At 42.0% G+C, this 16,479-nt stretch overlaps 1 long non-coding RNA gene across 1 annotated transcript; it reads left to right on the top strand.

Moving 5' to 3' along the window:
- The first annotated feature begins 5,419 nt into the window (after positions 1-5,419).
- LOC307002637 lies at positions 5,420-6,321 on the top strand. The gene is made up of 3 exons (XR_013798507.1): positions 5,420-5,551; positions 5,741-5,837; positions 6,183-6,321. It is a non-coding gene; the product is annotated as an uncharacterized lncRNA (long non-coding RNA).
- The last annotated feature ends 10,158 nt before the right edge of the window (positions 6,322-16,479 follow it).

A 16,479-nucleotide genomic window follows, 5' to 3' on the forward strand; every position in this document is an offset into this window, starting at 1 on the left:
TCCAATTACCAGAAGTGCCAGCCGGACCATTCCAAAAATCCTGAGTTGATCCAGCTGAAGAAAGAACTAATAGAACTGCAAGCAGAAGTAGAGGCTATGAGAACATCCATCTCTGGTAAAGTGACGAAAGAAACCCCAGCAGATAAGGAAATAGCAGGACTGAGGAAGCAAGTGGCAGAGTTAAAGGCTCAGTTGTCAACTCCTGAAACAGCACAACATCGGTCGGGGATGACAGCAAGGTTTCAGTATAGGCAAACCGGGAGAGATGAGAACAACCAATTCAGAAGCGGTTCATTGACAGTCACTCGCCCTCGTCCTGGATACTGCTTCAGATGTGGGGAGGATGGACACCTCGCCATCAATTGTGAAAATGATCCGAACCCGTCTAAGGTGGATGAGAAGAAGCGCCAGTTGAGAGACAAGCAAGTTCAGTGGGACTTAAAGAACCAAGCCACCACGGCTCAGTTAAACACCAGACAGTCTCTGTAGCAGGGCATATGGAGGCTGAGACGAAACATCATTGCCCTAAAACCAAACTGCCGAGAGGACTAATTGGAATGAAATGTACTGCACGAATCTATGTCGACACAATCGAAGTGAACTGCCTTTTAGACACTGGTTCCCAGGTGACTACAATTCCATTGTCGTTTTACAAGAATAACTTGTCGCATCACCCCTTGAAACCTCTGGAATCTTTGCTGGAAGTGGAGGGAGCCAATGGGCAATCAGTGCCGTACCTTGGGTATGTGGAGTTAACTTTAATGTTTCCCAAAGAGTTCCTAGGAACAGACACCGAGGTTACCACTCTAGCTCTGGTGGTTCCGGATTTGGTAAACGTGCCACAAGTTCTCGTCGGTACAAACACCTTGGATGCACTTTACTCCAGTTATGTGCAGGAAGAGACTGTCAGCCCCAATGCAACTTCCAACGGGTATGCAGCTGTATTGAAGACACTTGATGTGAGACATCAACAGTCATGTGCCGGAACCCTGGGATGTGTGACGTTGAAAGGTACGGTCCCCGAAACCGTGTCAGCAGGAAGCACTGCCGTTCTTGATGGAGCGGTTTACCTGAGTTATCTTCCATCAGAGAAACTGACGGTTCTAAGTCCTCCCACAATATCGTCGCTGCCTGGTGGTTTATTAGTCGCTAGTGTGTTGCACACCTTACCTGGTAAACGGTTCTTCTCTTTGCCTGTGGTAGTCAAGAATGAAGCCCAGACTGACATAGTAATCCCTCCCAGGTCAGTAATTGCGGAAATGCATGCTGTCCAGCAAGTGGTGAACAAACCATTAACCAGTGACAATGGTGAAACGAAAGGAAGGACTGGAAGTTCTCAGATAACTGTCGATTTTGGAAGCTCTCCATTGCCCCCCGAATGGAAAGAACGGATATCCGGCTTGCTGAACTCTATGCCTGAAGTGTTTGCTTTGTCAGAAATGGATTATGGGCACACTGATAAAGTGAAGCACCGAATTAAAATGAGTGACGAAACTCCTTTCAAACATAGAGCTCGTCCCATTCACCCACAAGACATTGAAGCTGTCAGGAAACACCTACAGGAGTTGCTAGCAGCGGGTATTATACGAGAGTCTGAGTCCCCATATGCATCCCCCATCGTAGTCGTCCGGAAAAAAGACAACTCAGTGCGCCTATGTATTGACTTTAGGAAGCTAAACTCTCAAACCATACGAGATGCATACGCCCTCCCAAACCTTGAGGAAGTGTTCACCATGCTAACCGGTTCCAAGTGGTTTTCTGTTCTCGATCTTAAGTCCGGGTACTACCAGATTGAAATGGATGAAGCAGACAAGCAGAAGACCGCGTTTGTATGTCCTCTTGGGTTCTGGGAGTTCAACCGTATGCCGCAAGGGATCACGAACGCGCCCAGCACATTTCAGCGGCTCATGGAGCATTGTATGGGTGACTTGAACAGACGAGAAGTCTTAGTTTTCATTGACGATCTTATCATTTTCTCTGAAACCCTTGAGGAGCATGAACGTCGACTGACACAAGTCTTGAATCGCCTGAAAGAGTACGGATTGAAGCTCTCACCCGAGAAATGCAAATTCTTCCAGACATCTGTGCGCTATTTGGGCCACATTGTTTCTCAGAACGGTGTCGAAACAGATCCATCAAAGATTGAGGCTATTAAAACCTGGCCAAGGCCCCAGAACCTTCGAGAACTAAAATCCTTCTTAGGATTTACAGGATATTACCGGAGGTTTGTTAAAGATTTCTCCAAGATTGCAAAGCCGCTTAACAACCTTACAGTGGGCTATCCTCCGGTGCGAAAGGGGAAAAAGAAAGAGAAAGATCAAACTTACTTCAATCCAAAAGACTCTCTGGGTGACAGATGGACAACTGAATGTCAACAGGCATTTGAAGGTCTCGTGGACAGGCTAACATCGGCTCCTGTGTTGGGATATGCAAATCCGTGTCTGCCCTACCTGTTGCATACAGATGCTTGTGCTACGGGTCTAGGGGCAGCTCTGTACCAAGAACAGCAAGGACACATGAGGGTGATAGCTTTTGCCAGCCGTGGATTAACAAGATGTGAGGCCAAATATCCTGCCCACAAATTGGAATTTCTGGCCCTCAAATGGGCAGTAACCACGAAATTCCACGACTATCTGTATGGAGCAGACTTCACTGCGGTAACTGATAGTAATCCCCTCACGTATGTGTTAACATCAGCTAAACTGGATGCTACTAGTTACAGATGGTTATCCAGCCTCTCAACGTACAACTTTAAGATCCAATACAGAGCTGGAGCACAAAATCAAGATGCAGATGGATTGTCCCGTCGTCCCCATGGTGAACCATCAAACGATATGGAATCTAAAAAAGAGCAAGAACGAATCAGACAGTTTACTCTACATCATCTTGAAGATCTTGAAGGCAACACTAAGACAATCTTACCTGAAGTAGTGGAGGCTATCTGTGGGAAACACCAAATCAATCAGTCCCGTGATCTTCTGTCTTTCCCGCTGGCATTGGTAGAATCCTTGAGCATGAATGCAAAGGCCTTACCTCCAGAAATCCAGAAAGAAGATGGTCATGGTCTCCCAGAGATACCCTACCTGTCTGAGGAGGATCTGATCAGGAAGCAGCAAGCTGACCCTGAAATTAAAGAGGTAATTGATTACTTGGAGTCTAACAACAAGCCTTCAAACATGAAATTGCACTCTCCTGAAGTAACCTGGTGGATGAGACAGTGGAATAAGCTTGAGCTGAAGAATGGGGTGTTATATCGGAAGAGGATGGATGGAGACAAAGTGCTGAACCAACTGGCTTTACCTGAAGATCTTCGAGACCTTGTACTTACCAGTCTTCATGATGACATGGGCCACCTGGGTTTGGAGCGAACTCTCGATCTTCTACGCTCCAGGTTTTATTGGCCAAAGATGGCAGCCGACGTTGACAAAAAGATCAAAGGGTGCGAGCGCTGTGTTCGTCGGAAAACACCTCCACAGAAAGCGGCTCCCTTAGTGAACATCCAGACTCAAAGGCCACTAGAGCTGGTTTGTATGGATTTCCTGTCGCTGGAACCAGACAGCAGTAATACTAAGGATATTTTGGTTATCACGGACCATTTTACCAAGTACGCTGTTGCTATTCCTACACGTAACCAGAAAGCACAGACAGTTGCTAGATGCCTGTGGGATAATTTCTTTGTTCATTACGGGTTTCCTGAGAAACTGCTCAGTGATCAGGGGCCAGACTTTGAATCCCGTACTATCCAAGAACTGTGTAAAATTGCCGGCATTCGCAAGGTACGAACCACCCCGTACCATCCTAGAGGGAACCCGGTGGAGCGTTTTAATCGAACTCTCTTGCAGATGTTAGGCACTCTGGAAAACAAAAGCAAAGCTCATTGGAAAGATCACGTCAGACCATTGGTGCATGCATTCAACTGTACCAGGAGCGATGTAACTGGATACTCGCCATATGAGTTAATGTTTGGGAGGCAGCCTCGATTGCCAATCGACCTTGCTTTTGGACTTCATACCAACTCTCATTTACACTCTCATTCGCAATATGTGAAAACTCTAAGGAGTCGATTAGAGGAAAGCTACAGAATTGCTTCTCACAATGCATCCAAAGTGGCCGATAAGAACAAAAGGCGCTTTGACAGAAATGTAGTTGCCTCTACACTTGAACCAGGTGATCGAGTCCTTGTGCGAAATGTCAAATTGAGAGGGAAACACAAGCTGTCAGACAGATGGGCATCTGAAATATATGTGGTAGTCAGGAAAGCAGGAGACATGCCAGTTTATACAGTTTGCCCAGAAGGGAAAGATGGACCAACCCGCACGTTACACCGCGATCTGTTATTGCCTTGTGGATTCTTACCTGAGAATGAACTTGAGGAAACAAATTTGAAACCTCGTCGCAGACCTAGAACCAGATCCCACTCTGTAAATGAAGCGGTTCATCAAGAGCATCAGAGCAGTCAGTCAGGATCAGAAGATGACTCCGATTATGTTAGAAATTCAATGTGTCGATTGGAGTTCAGTACAAAGATCATTACCCCTCCTCCAGAACATCCTAAGCTTGTAGAAAACTTACCTGGAATGGATTCTCATGAGTCACGTTCTTCCGTGGTGGAGCCTGTGAATGAAACTTACCTGGGAAAAGAGACCTTACCTGACATCAAATTAAAAGGAAATACCACAGATACTCAGCCAGATGATGACGTGGGAGATCACTTACCTGAAATCAATCCTGTGGAGGCTGACGCTGTTCAAGAAGAAGACACGGTTGAAGTGGAGACTTGCAGAAAGGAATGTACTAAGGAAATCGAAGTCCAAGAGTTCTTACCACCCATTAGTGAGGATGTGTTGGAGTCACCAGATCTATTTGACACTGTAACTGATGGAAAACAGTTCAACGACATGAGTTCATCTGCTCAAGATGTTGCGAGTGACTACAATGAGCCAGATGAGAACTTAGGAGCTACTGACCCTAGACGTTCGAAAAGGCATTGTGGGCCTCCTAACAAGCTGCAGTATCCCAAGTTAGGAAATCCCTTGACCCTAGTTATTCAGTCATTATTGCAAGGGTTGAGTTCTGCATTTACCACTTCCTTGGAGGAATCCACGTCCATTAGTGATCAGTCCCTGAATATGTCTGAAGTTTTCCCCACTGTGGTGACATGTCAACCTCCAGCAGGCCCGAGGACGTGCCTGAATTTAGAGGGGAAAAGTGTAACCCAGGTTACCAATAAGTGTTAGCAGGGACAGAATAAACTTCAAGTTAAATGAAAGATTTTGACACAGCACATATAAGTTGTAAAAGGATTTATTAATGATATAAAAGTGAAAAAACATAAATATGAATATTATAAAATTGTTCAATGAGGATTACCTTCCTTTTGGAAGGCCTCCAATTAGATCGCGCTTTGAGTGACGCCATGTGAGCTTCCGCTATCGCGGGACTTTGGAAAGTAGTGCGTACTAGAGTTTTCTTTTCCTCCGTGAATCTGACGAGAGCAGATGGTTGTTGCTGCTCCGGGAGACTTTAAGCTCTAAATCCAGCGAAAACTGATGTGAGTGGTTTAATTTGTCTATAAATCAGTCATATGATGATAATTTTGAGTTAAGTGACGGTTAAATGTAGTAAGAGATGTGATTATGCTCATAGTATGTTCGACAGTGTGTTCGACCGCGTGTTAATGACGCAATAAGGGCTAGCTTAATGCTAATATTACATGTGTATATATATATTTCTAACGAAGGATTCAGAGAGAAGCCGTGTATGTGAGATTGACGTTGTGGAACATTGTCATCTGAATTTTCCTGTTGTCCAGATGCACATTGTGTGCGAGTTCCTTGGTGAGTCAATATAGTGCATTTATTTTACTTTTTCTATTCCGTGTGGTTTTATATTCAAGGTCATATTAAGTGTGTTACATTTAAAGCATTGGTTATTTAATGCAGTATTAGTAAAAGGTACAATTGAGTGTAAATTTAACACTGAAAGTAGGTCATTTAGGTGAAATTAAATGATTGAAGAGTTGATTTTGTGTTAAATAACATATCACAAGCAAGTGTGCAAGAAAATGTATTATTGTAGTTTCATAAATGAACATTGTTGATGTGTTTATAAGAAGTTGTGTAAAACTAAAAGTGATTTAATGAAACGGGATACTAATTGATATTTTGGTCTTGTGTTTCAAGGCCAGGTTTTTGTTTTTGTTTGATGCGTTTTATTTCCATGTGAATGCTGGAACGTTCGTCTAAGTGCGAGTGAACCGAGTCAATCCTGGATTGTGAACCGTCTCAACTCCTCTTTGGATGTCTTACGGTGGAGTTGGACTGGCGAGCCACCCAAGAACGAAATCTTGTTTCCTGTGAAAAGAGAAACTGAACTGAATTGTTCACCTTTGAATGGTAGGACAGAACTGTGCATTTTCTAATCGTTTCATCAGGAAGATGATTCCAGAACTGAACTGAACAGTTCACGGACTGTTTGAACTGAATTAATGAACTGATCGGGTTCATTGCAGAGAAATTTGATTTGGGACAATTTTAATTGTCTTATGTGAAGTGAGAATAATTGTGTGTTTTGTTATGTTATTTTATTTTATTTGAATCTGGGTAAAAATCCTATGGTGAAGATTTATAGTGAATGAAGAAAAGTGAATCAGAGGGTTTACTGGAAATTGATTTCACTAATTATTTTATTTGTGATTCGTAATTTGAGGAGTAAATTCTAAAGTAGAGGAAGGGATAAGATCAACAATTCTGAATTCATTTAAATTTTCATGCATCAAATCTGTTGTTATATTGGTTCACACAAAATACAATTTGTTAACTTACCTGTTGGTCTGAGTGTTCACTGCTGCTGCATCATCTCTCTCCTAGAGCGAATCTAAATCTTCTGAGCCACTGGTCCATTAGTGAGTTTGATCTAGTGAACTTGTCATTGGGTGCAGGTTACAATAACATCACCTGCCTAAATGACTAAAGGCCAATTGCGCTCACATCGACTGTTATGAAGGTATTTGAGCGCTTGGTCTGCAGAAATCTAGTGCATATCACACTGGATTGTCATCAGTTTGCCTATAGGGCAAATAGGGGAGTAGATGATGCAGTGTCATTGAGCGTTCATTTTATTCTCCAACATCTTGAGTCAAAAAACACTTATGCTCGTGTCCTGTTCCTCGATTTTTGTTCAGCCTTCAACACCATTATCCCTATCAGGCTGTATAACTCTCTTTTAGCGATGGGTGTCGATGCTGTACTCTGTAAATGGATTTTAAACTTCTTATCCTGTAGGAAACAATTTGTTAAAATCAATAATCATGTATCATCAACGAGGATTCTAAATATCGGCGCCCCACAAGGGTGTGTCCTGTCCCCGCTTTTATTCTCACTTTACACTAATAACTGCACATCCAATCAAACATCAGTCAAACTGTTAAAATTCGCAGACGATACCACCATATTAGGCCTTATCTCTGATGATGATGAGACTGGCTATCGGGCAGAGGTTGAGCGGCTGGTGAAGTGGTGCGAGACCAATAACTTAATCCTCAATACAACTAAAACAAAAGAAATGATTGTAGATTTTAGAAGGAAGACTGTTTAACACCTCTCTCTCTCCATCAATGACCAGGTTGTCGAGAGGGTCTCGTCCTTCCGTTTCTTGGGCACCACCATTCACCAGTCACTCTCATGGGACCTGAACATCAGTCTCATCGTAAACAAAGCCCATCAGAGACTCCTCCCACCCAGCAAATCATTTATTTAACATTTTGCCATCAGGCAAGAGGTATAGAAGCATTACCAGCAGAACATCACGCTTCAGAGACAGTACCTATCCTCAGGCCATACGTCACCTAAACATGGTCTGAGGCTAGGATACTGAATGCTTTCTTTTATCCAAGCACCCTTCATCTGATCATTCGGCTATTTCATCTCATGTGCAATATGAGGCTTTTATGTCTGTGTATTTGTTGTTGTTGTGAAATATGTGTGGAATGCGCTGTAATGTCAGTGTATTTTGTTAATTAAGCTGTATGTGAGCATTGATCCAAAACAAATTCCTATCAACTTTGTTGAAATGGCTAATAATAAACTAACTAACTAACTGAACCCAGTTAACTGCCGGGTGGGTGCAGTGGAGTTCCTGCAAGAGCGCTTCTCCACAGAGTTATCCCCCTCCACACTAAAGGTGTACATGGCGGCCTTAGCTGCTTACCATGTCCCTTTAAAGCTAGGGTAGGTAATGTTGGAGAGCTAGCCAGATTTGAAAGTGGCACCTCTTCTAAGCTCCGCCCCCTCCTGTCAGTGCTCCATCCAAAGCTACGCCCCCCCACAAACATGAACGCGCATCCACATTTGGAGTCAGCTGCATGTACCTACGACCTGTAACGCAACTGGCTTACACCGACAGAGAAGCTACTGTTAGCATTGGGATTTTTTTGAGAGGGGGCGGGATTTTTGTTGGGTAAGTCAGGGGAGAGACGCACACTTCGATTAGACTGGATAAACACATGCAGCATCTTAATTGTTAAGAAAATGAAACGAAATAAATGAATAAATCAAGCCTTTATTCCAAAACACTAGGCTATATCATACAGCATTCTGAAAAATGCGCGCCCCTAGTTCCTCCGTCTATGGCCCATGACCAGTAAAGGCGATGAGCATTTACTATAGCTAAAAAACGCGGGCGGGTTAGTTGAAAACGTCGGTCGGGTGCGGGTTGTTTATACATTGACCCGCGCATCACTGCTGTGCACGCAGTGGTGCTCGGGCACGAGACATGAAGGCATTTGATTGGTTCTTTACATTCGCACCGAATGGCAGTGATTGGTCAGAGTTTTTACTGTCCTACAGCTGCTACAGAGGTCAGATTTTTTTCATTCCTTTTTCTGAACACATAATGTATTGACTACTATCAGAATGGAAGGACCATTTCACCCAGTATAAAAACAGGATTACCTACCCTAGCTTTAAGTGGTGCATCCTAGGGGAGAAACCCACTTATAACTTGTTTCCTTTGTGACACCTTGAGGCTGATTTGGCTATTGTATTGGAAGGCCTCTCCCTGGCTCCCTTTGAGTCCATTGAGGAAGTTTCTGAGAAATATTTCACTCTAAAGTCTTTCTCCTTGCTATTTCGTCTCTTAATAGAATTGGAGACATTCAAGCACTCTCTGTATCTCCCCCGTGCCTGGAATTATCGCCCTGGTATGGTAAAGGCTTTTCTTCACCTGAGACCGGGCAATGTTCCTAAGGTCCCTACTAATATTGTAAGACCAATAGTACTGTCTTTCTGTCCTCTTTCCTTTCTGACGTCAGACCAAGAGAAACTAAATCTGCTCTGCCCTGCCCTGCCAGGGCCTGTGTCAGAGCTGCCCTGTGCAGGAAATCTGAACAGTTGTTTGTGTGCTTTGGGTCAACCAGGAAGGGGCGCCCAGCATCTAAGCAGAGAATGAGCAAATGGGTGGTCGAGGCTATCTAACTTGCCTATGAGTCAGCTGGTCAGCCTTCACCCTTGGCTGTATGAGCCCACTCTACTAGGAGTATGGCTGCTTCTGAAGCTCTATTGTTAGGAGTTTCCCTCCATGATGTATGTGATGCAGCATGCTGGTCCTCACTGCACACATTTGTGAGGTTCTACATCCTTGACTTTGGCTCGACTCCAGGGGCGCAGGTGCTTTCGTCTAAATGTGCGTACTGACTTCACAAGGACGGACACTTTCTCTTATGGCGGCGTGGGTATTAGCATTCCCACAGCGTTTCGACGCAGCTCGTCTTCCCTTGAAAGGGAACGTCTCTCATGACGCAATCAAACAGGGGCATTTCCACAGTGTTTCAACGCAGCACCTCGTTCCCTCTTCAGGGAACTAGGGTTACATACATAACCGAGACGTTATGATTTCCCAAAGGTTTTCAATGGCTTTAAGGTCAGAGGACTGAGGAAGCCACTTGAAGACTTCAAAATGCAGAGCCTTAACACTTTCATTGTGTGCAACTTATTGCACGCCCAGTGTGTTTGGGATCTTTATCCTGTTGGAAAATACACATTTGATCTCTAAACAGATCCTCCATGTGACTTCATTGTGTTCATCAGAATTCCCAATACTGGTCCATTTTCAAAGTGGCATAAATTTTGTAGATCTTTCCAACACATGCGTCCTAATACCATTGTTTCCGCTGTAGTGCTTAATGGCACCACGCATGCATTTGGTATTACAACACTCCAGTCGTCTCCTACAAACATACCTGAAATGTAATGTTTTGACTTGGACTGCAGAACACGGCTCCAAACTTCCACACTCCAGTCCTTATGTTCTTTGGCAATGTTCTTGGGTTGTTTTCTACATGAATACAGAGACTACATGAATACAGAGTCTAGTAATTGTTATGACTTATTAAACCTCATGTTCTCTTTTTAAACACACAGTCTAACGGGACCATGCACTACTCAGAGGAATTTTCCTCTTGCTGTCGCCATGTACAGTATAGAATAAGCTCATCTTAAGTCATGTGATTCATGATAGTTGACACAGGATATTTTAGTATGTCAACGCTGTTAGCTAAATCTAATCTGTTTTATGACAGAGAGTGAGGGTGCTCAGCTTTGGCTCTAATGCCTTCAAATATATTGAGAGCAAATGCATGTTAGAGCAAACATAGACACACACACAAACACATACAATGCATTTGTTTTTTATACTGCCATTATTTATATATGGAGCTCTGCTCTTTCTTTTCCTTTGAACACTCAAAGCCCATGCACAAAAACACACATGGGCTTGGAAGCCAGACCAACCGAGCAGTAATTAACAAACGTCAAACCCACAGTCCATTCACTGACCGCCTAGTCCATACTGCACAGAAAAGTGTCAAGAGCTGCTGAAATGGCCTGTTTCAAGCTTGCTTTACACGTCATTCAGTCAGACATACCAGACTACCTGGAAACAGACTAAACAGGATATAATCCGTAAAAATGGTTTCATTGGTCACTTCAAAATGGCAATTTTTTTAAATGTTTTTAAAAGAAGTCTCTTATGCTCACCAAGGCTGTATTTTGTAAAAAAAAAACAAAAAAAAACAGGAATATTGTGAAATATTATTACAACTTAAAGGCATACTATGCAGCTTTCCGTTTTTGTCAAAGGAATACTTGCACTGTCGTAAGAAGCGTCGGGCATGGAACAGGCACAGATAGACTCCGAAGATATTGACCAGGTGTTTCACGATTTCATACAAATATTAGGCTACTGCATACTGCATAGTCTACTGAACTACTGATGATAATAATAAGTTTATGTCGAGTGCTCGACTACTTTATAATAATAAAGTAGCCTACCGCGTTTGACGTTTTTACATGATTGCAGCTAAATCACAAGTAAATAGCCTATAGTATAATTTCATTTTGTGTTTTTTAATTTTAATGTAAACATTACAAAATGCCAGATGACATCAATAAAGTTAAATGTACATCGCATTATTTCATAACATTGGCCGTTATGATCATTAGAAATGATTATTGCAATTCATCATAATAGTTAGCAAATTGTGCTCATTTACACTATTTACAACCTCTAGGCTTATTTATTTCCTTATAATTATGTGAGATATTGACAACTGTTCTCATGATAATCACAGGAATCAACGTCAACAGTGTCGTCTGATATAATGGATGAATGAACAGCATCGTAAAAAAATGACATACTACAAGCAAGCGCAACAACATAAAACATAGAACGCAAACAAGTTTACAAATAAGAGATTTATTTACTAGTCCATCAACAAGATCGCCAGGTCACCATCGCTGTTGCATCCAGTGCTGCTTTTTAGGTCGCGCCAACGAGTGAAAGCCTGACCGAGTGGGACTCTTGTCTCTTCCGACCGCGTTTTCTTAGCTTTCTCCATCGTCGAGTATCACGTCTGAAATGCGCGCAAGTATCTTCGTGCTTACAGAGCGGTGCTTCATATGTTGTTAATGTGTGTTACGTCATTGCCGTAAAGCAAGTCGTGATACTCGCAAGATTTGTCGGGGGCGCTCCTCTCAAACTTGCATTGCTGGTTTTTCCAGCGGCGTCCCCCCCCAAGCTTCACTAACAGGATGATTTGCCCTACTATGAGTTTGTTTAATGACTTTGAAGCTGTTTATTCAGGTACAATTTCTACATAGTGTGCCTTTAAAATAACTGTTTTGTATTTTAATATATTTCAAAATGTAAATTATTCCTGTGATCAAACCTGATTTTTTAGCACCATTATTCCAGGCTTCAGTCACATGATCCATCAGAAATCATTCTAATATGCTGATTTGCTGCTAAAAAAAAAATCTTATTAACAATGTTGAAAACAGTGTTGCTGCTTCGTGTTTTTGTGGAAAATGTGACACATTCTTTTGCAAGATTCTTTAATGAATAGAAAGTTCAAAGTTCAAATTTATTTGAAATAGAAATCTTTTTTAAGGTTTCAAACTTTTTCAAAATCACTTTTGATCACTTTTGCCATCTTGAGTTTTTCGGGATATGAATTGCACAAGAACAGATTTGATTGGAAATAAAAATGTTTCGTAATATGTATTTACTATCACTTTTGATCAATTTAATCTGCATCTTTGCTTTTAGTTTCTTTCACAAAACTTTTGAACTGTAGTGAAAATGTATACTTATGATCAATTTTGATGATGCTTTTTATTTTATTTTTGGAGCTTGACAGCATCTAGTCTAATGGCGCTTTTCCACTGCATGGTACGGTACGGTTCGGTACGGCACGGCACGCTTTGGCGCTTTTCCACTGCATGGTACGGTACGGCTCGGTTCGGTACGGCTCTCTTATGGCGCATTTCCACTGCATAGTACGGTACGGTACGGCTCGCTTCAGCTCGCTTTAAATGGTACCACCTCTGTTGAGGTTCCAAGCGTACCGTACCGATACTAAACGTGACGTGAAAACACTGCAGATCACTGATTGGTCAGACAGAATCGTCACTTCAGCGTCATTGTATATTTGCTACACGAGACACTAAACCCGCTATATTTAAATAGCCAGACAACAGCAAACGCGGTAGCACCTGTTTTTAGAGTTTTTACTTGACAAAAAAAAGTTAAAAAAAATCAAACAAGAAATGGCTGAATCGTGGTCAGTGGACGAGGTGCAGACGTTCCTCTCGTTGGTTGCCGAGGAGCGGAAGTAGCACAGCTCTTAGCCGCACACGGCTACCACCAGACATACAACTTAACGATCAGTCCCACCCACTTTGAAGCGGTACTAACTGCAGTGGAAAAGCAACCGAGCTAAAGCAAACCGAACCGTGCCGTACCGAGTTGAGTCGTACCACGCAGTGGAAAAGCAAAGCGAACCGAACCGCTCCGCGCCGTGTTGAACCGTACCGAACCGAACCGAGCCGTACCATGCAGTGGAAAAGCGCCATAAATTCCATTTTGTTTTCTGGATAAGAGCAGCTTGGACATTAATCATGCAGATTTTAAAATGATTATTTTTTTCTTGAAGCTCAGCACTGCAGAGCCCTGAGGATCAGCCATGCTTGTTCATTCATAGGGAAGCCCATAAATAAATTGAAGACTAGCTGCTGCTTAGATCATGAACATTTCCCACATCACTATGATCCAATTGCAGTGTGAATTCCCCGCTCTGGAAGGTCCTGTCAAACTAGGCAACACCCCTGGGCATTGAACCGCCTCGCTAATCGCACTCCTGCGGACGAACTGAAATGAGCTTGGCCGTTTCTCCATTCTGAACGTGTGCTTTCTAATCTTTGGGCAGATTAAAATACGACCCACGTCTGAAACAAAACACTGGAGGCAGGCGAGGACAAAAAGACTTTGTTCCGGCTGTTAGCATGGACAGGGAGTGAAATGTCAGGGGAATGAGCTAAATTGTTTCTGGAGCAGAATCACTATTGGCTTGCTCACAATATCAATGACACAAAGAGATATGCATTTTCATAATGTTTAAACGCTGTTTAAAAGCTAAAACAGTTTACTAAATTCACTTTTTAGCCTCAAACACAAATGTACGTACATAAAAAATAGCAGATAAAACCTGTGTAGTTTGAAAGTTTTAACTTCCAATTAACTCTGAACAGAAATTGTTTTGTGTTCCTCCGCGAAAGTGCAACAACTTAATTATGACTTTGCTGTGCGACAGTGATAAATGTGACCTATCATTATTTGCCTATAGAGCCAACAAAGCTAACATCCCTCAGGAACCCGTGGAGTCCAGATATACAGTATAATACACAGTAGTCCTAATTACTGCAGTACACAGGGCGCTAATGACAGAGGTGCTGCTGTTGACACCGCAGGCGTTTGGAGATGTTTGTCCCATACAGCCTGGGGCCGGAGCACAGAAAGCCAACATTAAAACTCGACTGAACGAATCTTTTTGCACTTTTGAGTAAAATACTCTTGTCTATATAAATGGTCCTAACTAAAATGAGAATTTTATTTTCAAAAATGGGGACTTAAACAATTTTACAGCTTACACACGTTTTGACAAAAAGAAAATAGTGTAGAGTTGTCTCAACTCAATATAATTTGTATAGAGTTGTCGGCTGTAAGTATATATCACAATTTTGTCGGCTGCACATCCATGATGGGATCTTCCTTTCCAGCACATCCCAAAGGTGCTCTATTGGATTGAGATCTGGTGACTGTGGAGGACATTTGAGTAGTCAACTCATTGTCATGTTTAAGAAACCAGTTTGAGATTATTTGAGCTTTGTGACATGGAGTGTTATCCTGCTGGAAGTAACCATCAGAAGATGGTACACTGTGGTCATAAAGGGATGGACATGGTCAACAACAAGACTCAGGTATGCTGTGGTGTTTAAATGATGCTCAATTGGTACTAAGGGGCCCAAAGTGTGCCAAGAAAATATCCTCCACACCATTACACCAACACCAGCCTGAACCGTTGATACATGGCTGGATAGATCTTTGCTTTCATGTTGTTTATGCCAAATTCTGACCATAACATCTGAATGTCGCAGCAGAAATCGAAACTTATCAGTCCAGGCAACTTTTTCCAATCTTCTGTTGTCCAATTTTGTCCAATTCAGTTTCCTGTTCTAATCTGACAGGAGTGTCACCGGTGTGTTCTTCTGTTGCTGTAGTCCGTCTACTTCAAGGTTGGACGTGTTGTGCGTTCAGAGATGCTCTTCTGCAAACCGCTGTTGTAATGAGTGTTTATTTGAGTTACTGTTGCCTTTTTGTCAGCTGAACCAGTCTGACCATTCTCCGCTGACCTCAACAAGGCATTTTCACCCAAAGAACTGCCATCACTGGATATTTTCTCTTTTTCAGACCATTCTCTTTAAACACAAGAGATGCTTGTGCATGTAAAATCTCAGTAGATCATCAGTTTCTGAAATACTCAGGCCAGCCCATCTGGCACCAACAACCATGCAACGTTCAAAATCACTTAAATCCCCTTTCTTCCTCATTCTGATGCTCAGTTTGAACTTCAGATGATCGTCTGGAACATGTCTACTAAATGCATTGAGTTGGTACCATGTGTTTGGCTGATGAGATATGTGCGTTAAAGAGCAGTTGATATAGTAGTAAAACTATATACAAAAGTTTTGGGTCAGTACTTTTTTTTCTGTTAATGTTTTAACTCAGCAAGATGGCAAAGGTGATCAAAAGAGATTTTGAAAACATTTGAAATCTTAAAAAGGATTTCTATTTCAAATAAATGCTGTTCCCTTGAACTTTCTATTCATTAAAGAATCCTGCAAAAGATTGTATCAGTTTCCACAAAAATATGAAGCAGCCCAACTGTTTTCAACATTGATAATAAGAAAAGTCTAATATTTCACAACGTTACTGTTTTTACTGTATTTTTGATCAAATAAATGCAGCCTTGGTGAGACGTTTTAAAATCTTACCAACCCAAAACTTGAAAGGAAATGTAGAATTTCAGCATTTAGGGAAATCCTCTTCCTCACCTGCTCCATGGTCTTCTTCATCATTGGCAACTTTTACACCTTTAAGAACTTACATTCATTCATCAAACAATCAAAACAATTAGCACCGCTAAGTGCTAATTAAAAATGGTTAATGACGGAAGTGGCTTTTTCGTTTTTGATTAAACTCAGCAAAGCATGCAAACACAGGGAACACCATTTCTGCAGAAGAATTATCTGTAATAATTATCACTAAGAAAAATAAATTGCTGTTGTCATATTTTCCTCACAAAACCATTTTTCTTTCACCAGAATTAGTAAGTTATTTAAGAAACACTCACTGGTAAATTGGCTCGTGGCATTATCTGCGCTGCTCCTCTAAAGGCATCTGAAACAAACAAACACGTGACACGGGAATTGACACAAGGAAACAACTCAATTGTAACGGTATAATCAGTGCAAATAAAATGCAAACATAATTGAGTGATAAATCTAGAGCAGTTTTATGAACACACAAATTAAAACACACACTGCTGGTTTTGCAGCTGTCAAGTCTGACACACTATCAGAGCGA

The sequence above is a fragment of the Phoxinus phoxinus genome (genome assembly GCF_949152265.1).
Source record: "Phoxinus phoxinus genome assembly, chromosome: 8".
NCBI lineage: Eukaryota > Metazoa > Chordata > Actinopteri > Cypriniformes > Leuciscidae > Phoxinus > Phoxinus phoxinus.